Source organism: Triturus cristatus, chromosome 1_1 (genome assembly GCF_964204655.1).
Source record: "Triturus cristatus chromosome 1_1, aTriCri1.1, whole genome shotgun sequence".
In the NCBI taxonomy this organism is placed as follows: domain Eukaryota; kingdom Metazoa; phylum Chordata; class Amphibia; order Caudata; family Salamandridae; genus Triturus; species Triturus cristatus.
This window is the reverse complement of record NC_140579.1, coordinates 206608382-206621805: the sequence shown is the minus strand read 5'-3', so window position 1 is coordinate 206621805 and position 13424 is coordinate 206608382. Positions and strand designations below refer to the sequence as shown.

General features: G+C 49.0%; 1 protein-coding gene across 2 annotated transcripts in view; it reads right to left on the bottom strand.

Moving 5' to 3' along the window:
• Positions 1–9961, bottom strand: part of SLC45A3 (solute carrier family 45 member 3) — a 536434-nt gene extending 526473 nt beyond the window's left edge. Inside the window, exon 1 of one of the 2 annotated variants that reach the window (XM_085624127.1) lies at positions 9830–9961. The gene's annotated coding sequence lies outside the window, so the exon portion shown is untranslated. The remainder of the gene's footprint in view (positions 1–9829) is intronic. The other variant, XM_085624125.1, reaches the window with a different exon arrangement.
• Between the last annotated feature and the right edge of the window lie 3463 nt (positions 9962–13424).

Here is a 13424-nt window from a genome sequence, read left to right as displayed (position 1 = left end):
AAATCTTCAGCTCATGAAACACCGGGCCATCCTAAGTAAGAATACAACTCTCAACCAAACCAATAATGCACTACTCACCCTACGCCAGACCATCCAAAGCAATAACACATTGCTCCCTTAACATTGGTAACAAACTAATAGGCAATGCAATGAAACCTAACAAAACTAGCCAAAGTAACAATGCACTATTCACCCCACAAAACACCATCCAAAATAATGAGGTGCTACTCCGTCAATACCCACACCAAACCATTGGCGCCACTCTGAACTCTGCTGCCAGACTCATCACAAGATCAGGAAAATGTGATCACATCACACCAGATCTAATCCAACTCAGCTGGCTCTCTCTCGATGCAAAGATCAGGTACAAGATAGCCTGCTTGACGCACAAAGAGCTGCATCAAACATTCCCAATTACTTTGCAAATACACAAGAACTATCTGGTGGGAAGAGCACCCTACGAAGATCAAACACTCTACTGTTCAAACCACAAAAGTTCAAAAAGAAGAGAACTTACATCCACGCTTTCTTAAGTCTTGCTCCAAGAATATGGGATGATGTCCCTCCCAAAATCAGAATGAACCCCTCAACCTCTGCATTTAAAAAAAAAAAAGGAAAAGGATAGCTCCTGAATGGCTAACTGCGACAATAGACATGTAACCATACAAACTAACTTTAAGTGCTTTACAGCATTGACCTTCCTTACATATGGTGCTATGTGTATCTGGTGTAACCACTTATAGGTCTATTATTTTCTGAAACGTATATCTGGTGTAACCGCTTATACGTCTATTATTTTCTCCTTTACCAGTTTAACCCATCTGCTTCGATGTACAGCGCTCTGATATCCTGACGGGGTTTGTTTGCGCTATATAAAAAAAATGTAATTAAAAATAATATAACCAGACCAATAATGCACTACTCATCCTAGGCCCAGTGGCGGCCGGTAAGGTACGGGGGTGGAGTGTCGAGGGAGGGGTGTTATGGGGGCAGGGGGAGGTTTGAATAAAAAAAATATATATATACATCTATGCGTCGAGTAAGTCTCTTCCGGGAAGCACCCAGGCTCCCCACTGACAATCACAATGCTGCAGTACAGTGTTGTGACTGGTCTGAACGCCGTTGTTCGGCGCTCAGCCAGGGAATGGGGGCCTGGGCATGTTCTTCATGCAGGCTATAATGTAGCCTGCATGGAGAACATGCGAAGTGCGCATGACTGTTTGGCCGGCCCGAGAGGGTCGGTCAAACATTCACGCGCACTTTACAGATTGCACAACCACTCCTCCTCCCCAACATCAGGGGAGCTAAGCCCCACCCTAGCCTGAAGATAAAAATGATAACTTCCGTTATTTTATTTTTTACCGTTTACAGTGCTCCGTGAGCAGTGGGGTGATTCTCCTCCACCTTAGCAGAGGAGCCGCCACTGCCTACGCCAGACCATCCAAACAACACAGTGCTCCCTTAACACTGGTTACAAACTAATGGACAATGCACTGACACCTAACAAAACCATCCAAAGCAATAATGCACTTACCATTATTTATCGGACCATCCAAAGTAATAATGCCCTACTTGCAAAATACAGGAGCAGCCTAGAGAATAATGCACCGACTCACCAATGTGGGAGGACCCTATGGCAAAATGCCCAACATCAAGATAACCCATAGAAAATAAAGGCAGTCACTTGCACATCAAGATCATGGACAGGACCATCCTACGAAGTAATACAAACTACTCGCCAAACACCGTGACAATCCTGTGGCATACAGCCTAGCCCATCAATCAGTCTGGAGGAAGGAAACGGTGCCCAAATAAACGTAATTCATGTTCAGAGCACACAATAAACTCACTCCTCGTCTGGGACACACAACTTAACCTACTCAAAGCAAATCCGTTAAATACACTGAGCATATCTCTCTCACACACACTGCAGGTACACAGAACTCACACAGATACACCACACGTCTTCTACAGAGAGCCCAACAACATTACGTTTCATTAGTCGATCATTTTCATCATAAAAAGACAATTACAAAATGAACATTACATACAAGATTGAATATAAGAAATATGTCTAAACAAACACAGATCAAATAAAAACATTAATTAGACACAACTCTGCAAACTAATGCCTCTTATTTCTAATGATCCAGGCCCATCCCAAAAATTTGGCCACTGCCACTACAGTACATTCACTAGTATCAAATCTCAGGATTTTTAGTGCCTCAAGCCCCTGTCTAGAACCCAGGGTGCGACATATGGGTTTAAGCCAGTTGGTCCGGGGGGCAGCATAAACCGGGCAAACGAAGAATATATGACCCACTGTTTCTGTGCATTCTATGCACCAACGACAGGAATCGGAGGTCGCACCCTTCCAATTTTTTGTAAATGATTTAATAGGTAGGCTGCCAACCCTAAATTGATGATAGAATTTCCTATTGCTGGGCCTAGTAACAGTGTCCCAATATGCTTCTAAGAGGGGGACATTTTTCTCCACAAGGAACCTGCCTGACAAGGACTCCACTGGGACTAGGGTAAGTTGTTTTTGATAGACCATTGACCAGTAAAGGCTTTTAAAAACTTTTTTTGGGGGGGAAGGGGTTGGAAGCTGGATCGGTCCAAAGAGTACCCAGGCCCATAGAATCCAATAGTAAGCTGACCTGCTTGAACCACAGGATATTGCCGGCGCCCAAGATGGCACGGACGTCCAAAAATGCCTTTGCATAGGGCCCTAATTCTGGGACCGTCCATAGTCTCCTCCAAAAAGCCAATGGTTTAAACCTGGCAATGTCATCAAAAGAATGGCAGCCAAGGTCTAGCAATAGCGGTTTCACTGGGGTAGAACAGGGGAGACCCGTAAGAAGCCTAAAAAATGTATATTGGGCCTTGACCAAAGGGGAAAGGTCGGAGAAACCCCAGAGTTCAGCGCCATAAAGGATGGCTGAGTTAATCCTAGCATTATAAATTTTTATGGCGGGACCTATAGATTTCATCTGGGATTGTTTTTGTTCTTTTACCAAGCACCCCGAGAGTTGGGCAAATTTGAGGGATAAAACATCTATTTGTGGCTTCCAATTCAATTTATTTTCGAAGACAACCCCCAAATAAGTCATGACATGGGTACGTTCGAGAATGTCATTATTCATGGTCACATTGCCAGTCACGCATTTCCCTTTGTTAAAAACCATATATTTAGTTTTTGAAACATTGACGGACAGATCAAAGTCAGAGCAGAAATTAGCAAATACGTTCAAGGCCACCTGTAGGCCGGACAAAGTCTGTGATAGAAGTAGGGTGTCGTCGGCAAACATGAGGAGTGGAATTTTTGTACCTCCCAACGAGGGGGCGTCCGTGGGTGTAGATAAAAAGTACTGCACAACACTGTTAATAAATAACAGAAACAGTGTAGGCGCCAGGACGCATCCTTGCCTGACACCCCTATTGACTTTAAACCTATCGGTGACCTGTCCTTGAATCCCCCAGCGTACTGGAGCAAAGTTGTTGTCGTGCAACCTAGTGACCATATGCAGGAGGTCAGCAGGCATCCCTAACTCTGCTAAGACTGCCCAAAGTTTAGTCCTATTGACTAAGTCAAAAGCTGACCGAAGGTCAACAAAAGCGGCGTACAAAGTACCGCCGCAAAGGTGAACCGTTTTCCAGACGATCAGTTGGAACTTGAATGCCTGGTCAATAGTACTAGTGCAGGGTCTGAACCCGGCCTGTAGGGGCGAGATGATATTCTCCTGCTCTATCCAAGACTGGATCATCCTAGCTATGATTTTTTGAACCGAGTCAATTAAGCTAATCGGGCGATAGTTCCCTGGGCAGGAGCGATCACCCTTCTTAAAGATGGGCAGTATTTCAGCGCCCATACAGGATTCAGGAATGGCGGCCCCCTTAGCTATAGCGGTTGCCATGAGTGCGATGTAGGGCACCCAATTGTCAAGGTCAGATTTGAAAAGGTCCGCAGGGACACAATCTAAGCCTGGAGCCTTTCCGCTCGGAACCCTAGATAAAGCCAACTCAACCTCTTTACATTCAAATTTGAAATTCGAAAGAGGGTGCATTACCTGGGAGGTTGGAGAAGCAATCACTTCTTCCAGATTAGAGTCAGAAAACTGGCATTCAAAATGTGACACCCAAGTATCAGGGAGTACATGATTTGAGGGGGTCTGCGAGCACGGAGAATTACCCCATTTCACGATGTGCCAAAACAAAGTCAGATTCCTTTGTTTACTGGCAGCCAAAAGATTATTCCAATGTTCGTTGTCCCAATCTTTTTTGGCCAAAGCTTTGGCCGAACTATAGTGCTTCCTAGCAAGTCGAATATTTGCCTGATTTTTAGAGTTAATAGCAAATTTCAATTTGCTATAAGACTCACGGCAAGCCTTGTTATACCAAGAATTAGACTTATGACTACAAGATTTCTTGGCTTTACAAGGTTTAGAAAAAAGGGACTTAAAGCCTGAAAATAATTTCTCGTGAATAAGGGTAGACTCGGCCACGTCTTCCTCTCGAATCAGAAGAGATTGGAGGTCAGCCACCGCGCGAGTAACTTTAGAACTAATCACGGTGAGTACTGCGCTGTCAAGGGCAACCTTGTCCCAACGCACTCTCCGTTGGTTGTTGGTTAAAAGGGCATCAGCAGTAACAATCTCAATAGGTTTGTTTATAGGGGCTATGTATAATAAAAGATTCAAGACTAAGGGGTTGTGATCGCTCTCGGGGCGGTCCTGGATCACCATATCGCTTAGTAAGTGCCAAAACTCAACTTTAATCAAAGCATAGTCGATTCTACTACAACGTCGACCATTGGAGAAAGTGGCTTTACCAGTCGAATCTGAGGGAGTCCGGCCATTAGCTGCCCTGAAACTACGCTCCATACACATGGACATCCACTGAATGGCGGATTCAGTCCACTTCTTGATGGGCGGGAGATCGAGTGGTGGAATATTCAAAATTGTATCCACTTCCGTTGTAAGTGAGTCCCACGCAAGGAGCAGCGGCTCAAAGCAGCAATTTAGGTCGCCCACTATTATCACATTGGTGGATGGGTTGACAGTTTCCAAAAACCCGTCTAATTGGAGAAAGGTATTAGTACCTTTCCCACCTGAAAGACCCCTGTTATATACATTAATAATCAGGGTGTCGGGTTCGTTTTTGAGTTGTAACAGAATAATCAATATATCTGGGCTATCGAGTGATAGCTCGGTAATTCTATACATTAAACTAGGTCTTACCCAAATACAGAGACCGCCCGAAGGGCGGCCCCTTGATCCACCAATAGCCCCTTTATAAAAATTGACATAGCCAGAAAGATAAATGGGGTCCACCGCCCACGTTTCCTGAAAAACAAGGATGTCGTGGGAAATTGCCCAAGCAGACCATTCCTCCACTACTATTTTACTCCGTAAACCAGCGATGTTCCATGAAACCATTTTAAGATGGGGGGAGCTGGTTGGGCCAGTCAACTGAGGAACGGATGGGGAGCCCAGGGCAGCAGGATGGATTACAGTTATGCCATCACCCCTACACACATTTTCATGTGAACAGAGATCTGGAAGTGAAAATGGTGGACTGTCTAGATGCAACATAATGGAACGATTTACCGTCTCTATAGGGGACGGGTTAGGGTTAGCAAAGTTAGTAGCTTGGGAAATATCCCGGCATTCCAGGACTGGAGAATGGAAATCGATGTTTCTATGGGGTACATTAGGAGAAACACATGTATTAGTGGAATGTGTGACACCCAGTCCCCGATATACCCCCCCGCACCCACCCCTACTGCCCGGCCCCAAGCGGGTTGAACGATCAGAGCCCGCAAAGGTCTTGTTCGCGCATCCCACATTTATTAGGGTAGGTGGCAGTCAGTCAACCCCCTCCAGAGAATTCAAGGGGGCATAATAATTAAACAAAGGGAGGTGAGAGTCCAATCCGGGCGGGCAGCGAAACCCCCTAGTAACCCTTTCCCAGCCATTAGACAGAGCACCCGGTATATCGCAGGGGTCACGAGAGTGGAAATAGGATAAATCCACGGTAAATATACCAGTGGCACTCAAGGTGTTAGGAAGGGAACATATATGACTCACAACCCTAGGATTCCGGAAATTAATAATTACGCAATCACCCTCCACATTCTTTACCCTGGTACCCAACCAACTCACCCTACGTACAGTCAAGATTTCAGCGCTTGTTCTAGGTGGCAATGGCCTATTACTATTTAACCAATGAATAACTTTGTTCTTCAATTCGCTATGTGTCTCGAACTTTTCCTGGGGAAGCCTTGGAACGCCTACCATTATGACAGTGTAGGGCAGGGACTCTCGAGGGAGATGGATACAGGGAAGTTTTAAGAACGTGCCTGCACCCTCAAAAGAAGGCCGTCTTGATGCATTATCGCTATTGCTGATAACAGGATTACTTGCTAATTGGATAGACGAGACAGCACTAGTAGGTGGATGGGTGACTACCACAACTTGTTCATTTTGGGCAGGCGGGAGGGAGGGGGCTTCAACCACGAAAGTGTGGCCATTTGGAACCGACCCAGTTTTAGCAGCAGTGGCAGTATTTTGTAAAGTCTTAGATCAGCGAGAGGCGTAGTAATCTTCTCCAACAGAGACGTATTAGTAAGCACCATACTCTCTAGTTTCCCGATGGAGAGTTTCTTAACTCTCTCATGAAGGGGAAGAAAAAAAGACTTGAGCAACTGCTCCAAAAGTTCAAGAGAGCAAATAGGCAGAGGGTTAGTATTAGCCAAAGTGTCAGTGCAATGGGAAGACATAGGACTCCCGGCAGCAGGGGATATGCAGCAAGATGGATGGGAAGAGGGGTCAGAGCGTACATTTGCAAATTGAGACTTTAATACGATTACCCCTAAAAGGGACTCCCACACGCTTTCTTTTCACGTTGATTGGCCAATAAGTCCAAGCCTAAGTCGGGGTGGCTAACCGTGGCTGCTCGATGGAGGGCAATAAAGGAATAGCACTAGGGTTTGGGGGTATGCCACTATCTTCAGGAATAATTAAAGTACCAGGAATATCAACCAGAGAGCTATGTAAAGGTATATTCGGCAACCCAGGCGCATTACTGTGCAACAAATCAGAAACCAGAGGTAAATTCCTGCATTCAGGGGAGGTGGCTGCCATAATGTTGCCAAGCGACGATCGCTTGGCAGATATTTCTAGTGACAATCGTTTTTCAGTCAAAGTGATTTCTTGTTCGAGGACCCGAGCAGCTCTGGTGATAAAATTATCTAGGGTCCCTGTAATACCACCCCCCGTGTTACCCTGCACAATCTTCCTACCGGATCTTAAAGATGTCATCTTCGTATGGGAGGAAGAAGGAGGGGGGGGCAGCTTATAACAGTGACCGAGAACCTTAGAAGTGCAAACTATTCCAGATATCTGCAATCGTAAAAGATAAAAAACGATACGATAGCAGAATATTTGCAAAGCACAGATAGCAACCTAACTTATATACTACCTGAGCGCAGTGTTAGGCAACCGTTTATACTCTAGAACGATCAATCTTAGAGGGGTGGCCCGTCCCGGCCACGAACGGCCCGCTCTTTGCCCGGTCTTCGCCCCGAGCTGCGTCCCGCACGCGTACTGCTAACGCGTGTGGGCGAAAACGGGGCAGGTCCGGGAAGAGGGACGTGGTGTGCAGAATGAAGTTGACGGTGTGCACCCTGGGCCTCGCAGTCCCGAGATTTGAGCCTCCTCAGCGTTTCACCCCTGTAAACAGCAGAGCGTCCTTGCAGATCAGGTAACCCCTGCCAAATGAAGTCCCAGCACTGTGGCTAAAATAGGTGAAGCCTACGAGCGGCTCCCGTGAAGCGGGGGCCGCGAGGCATGGAGCAGGCAATGGAGGCGGGTCCGGGAAGAGGGACCAGGTGTGCAGAATGAAGTTGACGGTGTGCACCCTGGGCCTCGCAGTCCCGAGATTTGAGCCCCCTCAGCGTTTCACCCCTGTAAACAGCAGAGCGTCCTTGCAGATCAGGTAACCCCGGCCAAATGAAGTCCCAGCACTGTGGCTAAAATAGGTGAAGCCTACGAGCCGCACCCGCGAAGCGGGGGCCGCGAGGCGTGGAGCAGGCAATGGAGGCGGGTCCGGGAAGAGGGACCAGGTGTGCAGAATGAAGTTGACTGTGTGCACCCTGGGCCTCGCAGTCCCGAGATGAGCCTCCTCAGCGTTTCACCCCTGTACACAGCAGAGCGTCCTTGCAGATCAGGTAACCCCGGCCAAATGAAGTCCAAGTCCCAGCACTGTGGCTAAAATAGGTGAAGCCTACGAGCGGCTCCCGCGAAGCGGGGGCCGCGAGGCGTGGAGCAGGCAATGGAGGCGGGTCCGGGAAGAGGGACCAGGTGTGCAGAATGAAGTTGACGGTGTGCACCCTGGGCCTCGCAGTCCCGAGATTTGAGCCTCCTCAGCGTTTCACCCCTGTAAACAGCAGAGCGTCCTTGCAGATCAGGTAACCCCGGCCAAATGAAGTCCAAGTCCCAGCACTGTGGCTAAAATAGGTGAAGCCTACGAGCGGCTCCCGCGAAGCGGGGGCCGCGAGGCGTGGAGCAGGCAATGGAGGCGGGTCCGGGAAGAGGGACCAGGTGTGCAGAATGAAGTTGACGGTGTGCACCCTGGGCCTCGCAGTCCCGAGATTTGAGCCTCCTCAGCGTTTCACCCCTGTAAACAGCAGAGCGTCCTTGCAGATCAGGTAACCCCGGCCACAACATTACAAGCCTGATGCACAAAGCATACACAGAGTGGGATCTGTCCTCCCTGGGGTCCCCGGAGACAGGCTGCCCTACATGTCTGAAAGGCTGAAACTAGACCTGGGGGGGGGGGGAGCTTGTGAACGCTTAGTCCTGCCATGAAAGGGAGCACTATGCTCTGCAGCCTCCAAGAGGGATTATTGTCATAATTTTACAATGAAGTGACAGGCAACAAAAGAACGGAAGAATCCAACACCCCTTTAACGCGCCCTCTCGTCTCTGCCAAATCTTCTGTCTTTGACCCCAAGATCCTAGCGTCCCCCAACAGAGAACTGTACTTCGCCCCCTCCCATGTTCACCCTTTCCTTTCCCCAAATTTATCACATGAAGAACGACGGAGAAAACACGGACGGGCCACACCACTAAAGAACTCCCCCGCTCCCAAAACACATATACACACACACAGAGCGTAGAGTCACAGAGCTTACAGAGGAGCGCACTTGGAAGATACGACAGTTATCAAAACCCACTGTCCCAAAATGAAAACCTTCAAGCGGGAGGAAATGGTCCCTATCACGAGAAGGAGCATCGGTGAAGTAGAAGCATGGCATAAACGTTGGAGTAATAGCTCCGGAGAGACAACTGAGTGGTGGGGTTGGCAGGAGAAACACATCTGACACTGGGGACCGGTCGTTAACTGGCAGCAGATGCCCCCGGGAAGTAGCTGTGGAGATGGGCGATGCATAATACTAAAACCCAGGGTGTATGTGAAGCAGGGGTCCTTTCCTAGTCCGGGAGGCCCAGAAGACGGAGGAGGATGTGGTCCGTCGGCTAGACTGCCGATTTTGGGGCTGGAAACCAGGGATCGAGCCTCGGGGTCGCGTCCACATCCTGTGATTCTGGGCAAATCACTTAATCGCCCCGTACCTGAATGTGTAACTTAACCCGGTGCTCATGTAAAGCGCTCCAATACCTTCGGGTCGAGTTTGCGCTATATAAAATCTGCAACAACAAAAAAATGAGGGCGGGCGGGTGGGGGTCCTTATTTGGCAGTCGAGGCACCGTGATTAAACTCCTCTCTTTCTAGAAGGGGACCCGATTTAATGAGGGAGAGCAGTTACCTGGCAGTGCCACTGGGTCCTTTGAAGATCCGGCTCCGGTTCAGCCACCGGTTTCCAGTCACACCAAAGCCTTTTAAATCTGAGTGAAACTTTGCCGTGGCGCATGCGCACTGAGCGTGTGGGAGGAGTGCGTGCATGGAAGAGGCTGAGCGAGGAAAGGAGGGGGAGAGACACAGGGGAGGGTGAACGAGATAGGTCCACCGGAAAACCCTCAGACAAACTCCGGGAACGGGACATTTAAGCCAGCAGCGATCAAACTTTACAGTACTCGAAGCCAGTGGAACGACCCTGAACCAGCCGTGGTAGACCCCGTCCCGAACCGGCTAGAGATGAATCTGTAAAGCACCCACGATCCCGCCAAAACTAGCACGGAAGTCCCCGAAACTAGCAAATGGGACCCCAAAAGCAGCCTTGGGAGAATGGAACACTCATCAGTGGGCGACGCTGATGCCATTCACCCATCGGGGAACCCAGAACAGGACAGTCCCTCAGATTCAGCCAGTGGTGGCTTTGGCACTGGGCATTAAGGAGAGCCGGTCCCTACCCCCCGCCACATACCTCCCCCCCCCCCCCCCCCCCGCGATAACTCCGTGGCAGCCAGAACTGCGGAGACTCCCAGGACCAGCTAAAGGGACCCCAAAAATGGCCAAGGAGAGACCCAGCATAGACACCCTAAAATCATCTCGGGAGAGAGAACAGTGCCAGCTGAAAGGCGACCCCAGACTCTTGTAGGAGGAGACGGATTAATCAGCGCGAGAGAGGCCACATGGAGTCACCAGCATGTAGTGGTCTAGGGAGCCTCGGATGTCTTCAGCTTTGCGGGGACTCCAAAACCATCCCAATTGAGACCCACGAAATTAGCTCATAGTAAATAGTAAACAAGCACTGGCAAAGCCAATACGTCTCGCCTATATGAGAGCTATTCGCTTTGCCAATGTCTTTTGGCCATATTGTACAGCATCCTGGTTTGCTGTTCAACATGGCTAAAAATTAGTGGCATAATGTGGAGTACAATGTGTCAGAAAAGAGTGAGGTGGTGTAGAGGGGAGTGGCATACAGTAGAGTGGTGTACAGTGCCGCAGAGTGCTCAGTGGACTGATGTGCAGTAGAGTGGCATAGTGTTTGTAGAGTTGCATGGGTAGACTGCTATAGAGTAGAGTAGCACAGAGTGGAGAAGAGTAAAGTGACGTAGGGTAGAGTAGATTGGCATATAGTGTGGTGGAATGGTGTACAGTGGTGCAGATTGGTGTGGATTAGAGCAGCGTGGTATAGAGTGGAGTGGAATAGAGTGGAATGGCATAGAGTGGAGTGGTGTATAGCGCCGTAGAGTGGCTTTGTGTGGAATAGAGTGGCGTAGAGTAGGGTGGAGTGACGTATTTTGTAGAGTGGCATGGAATGGAGTGGCCTTGTGTAGAGTGGAGTGGCGGGGGGTAGAGTAGAGTGTATTGGTGTAGTGTAGAGTGGCGTAGCATAGAGTGGAATAGGGTAGTGTAGAGTAGTACAGTTGTGGGTGTAAGTAACTAAGGTGTTGATAGAGACAGTAGATAGGGTGCTAGCAACATAAATAGAAAGCCGTATCCCAGTGTTTAAAGTAGGAAAGCACATTGCATGTCCAGGAATAATACGGACATGCTTATAAAAAAAATAGTGTGTTGCAAAACAATGAGAAGAAAACATGTACTTGGTCTATGCTCCAGGGAGGGGATAACACAAGAAAGGAATGGAAGCCTATGGAAGCTAAGCAGTCGAAAGATTGCAAATTAGAATGACCACGAAAACAACCAATGGTATGCTGTTGGCGGGTTGTAAGCCACACGGAATATTAAACAATACATCTTGCGGCACAGCATATGCATTGTGTAGGCAAGTCCTACAATTAAGGGACCCCTAGAACCAGCTTATTTGACCCTCAAATCAAGTCCAGGGGAGGTCAGAACCATGTATAAGTTGGGAGCAGGTGCCCAGGCTCCCAACTTCCCTGGACCGGTCCTTCAACCAGTCAAGGCCCTTTCAGACCCAGCTACCTGCTCTGCTGCAGACCTCTGCTGCTGTCCATCTGCCCCCTCTTTTGTGTCTCATTGCTCCTTCTCTGCTCCTTGGCCTCTTCTTGTCTCTTTGTCACCTTTTTTCACTCACATTTCATAGCTCTTTTTTAAACTTTTGTTCTTGGCTCTTTGGCCCCTTTTGCCTCTTTCATCCTTTTTCCACTAATATTTCATTGCTCTTGTTGGACTTTTGCTTTTCAGCTCTCCTGCCTCTCTCTCACCCCTTTACACTCATATCCATTCGCTCTTATGCCTTTTGCCTTTGCTTTGCCTCTCTTTGACCTCTTTTTGGTGCTCTCCTGCCCCCTTCACCTCTTTTGCTGCTCCCATTGCTGTTCACCCGGTCCCGACTTACTCCTCCCCTGCTCCTTACCCACTCTCCTGAGTGTTTTTCCTGCCTCCACTAGCCCTGCTCACTGTCCCCCTCCCAGCTTCTAGGGCCTGGTTGATGCCAGCTGTGCAGCAGACGCGCGTAGTGGGTGTGCCGCTGGCATGCCAAATGCAAACCCGGACACACCTGGACTGTGTCACGAAGCCTGGTCTGTCGACCCCCCCAGGAGCTACACCCCTGCCACACTCCGCGCCCTCGACACTGGACACTACTGCTGCACCTTTCCACTCACCACAGTAGGACCTTTTACTGGCGCCGCCTCCCATTTCACCTGCCCCACTTTGCACATTCCAACACCCCCCCACCCCCGACCACTCACCGTACAACACTAGCTCCACAATAGCAGGTCATTTGCTCACTCCTCAACACACATTTTGCTTGGCAAACACTCCACCGAAGTCTGGGATATCCTCGTCTCATTTGAACCGGACTTCCTCTTCCTCACAGAGACCTGGCTCAACCCTTCCGTTCCCGACATTGTCACAGCTGTCCTGGAGGGATATAAGATCGCCCACCACGTTAACAAACCAGGCGGAGGGATGGTCATCATCTATAGAGACTCTATCCAATGCACCACCCCCACGGATGACACCACCCTGGCCATAGAACACATGAACTTCGCACTCAAGCCTGACAGAAGAACAACAGTCAAGGAAACCCTTATGTACCGCTCATCGGGAACACAAACCAGCTTCACAAATCTTAGCACAGACTTCATCGCCCCCCTCACCATCAATTCCAAAGACTACATGCTCCTCGGCAACCTCAATTTCCATCTAGACTACTTCACGGACCCCAACTCTACAGACCTTCTCGACTGCCTGAACCGCATCAGTATCATCCAACTGGTCCACAACCCTACACACCCCGCAGGACACACACTCAACTTCCATCTTAACCTCCAGCAACAGAATCAAACACATACACATCACCCAGCTCACCTGGGCGGGCCAACACCACCTCACAGCCTCCCCCCAGGAATGCCCAGCAAACCTGTCCGCAACCGGAGCAAAGTCAAACAGACAGACTGGATCAATGCGCTTACATCCAACTAGCTTGAACCCACCAGCAGCCTGGTCCTCAGCATCAGAAACTTCAACACAACATCACATACTGTGCTAACACCCTTGCACCAGTCAAACATACCAAACACAGCAAA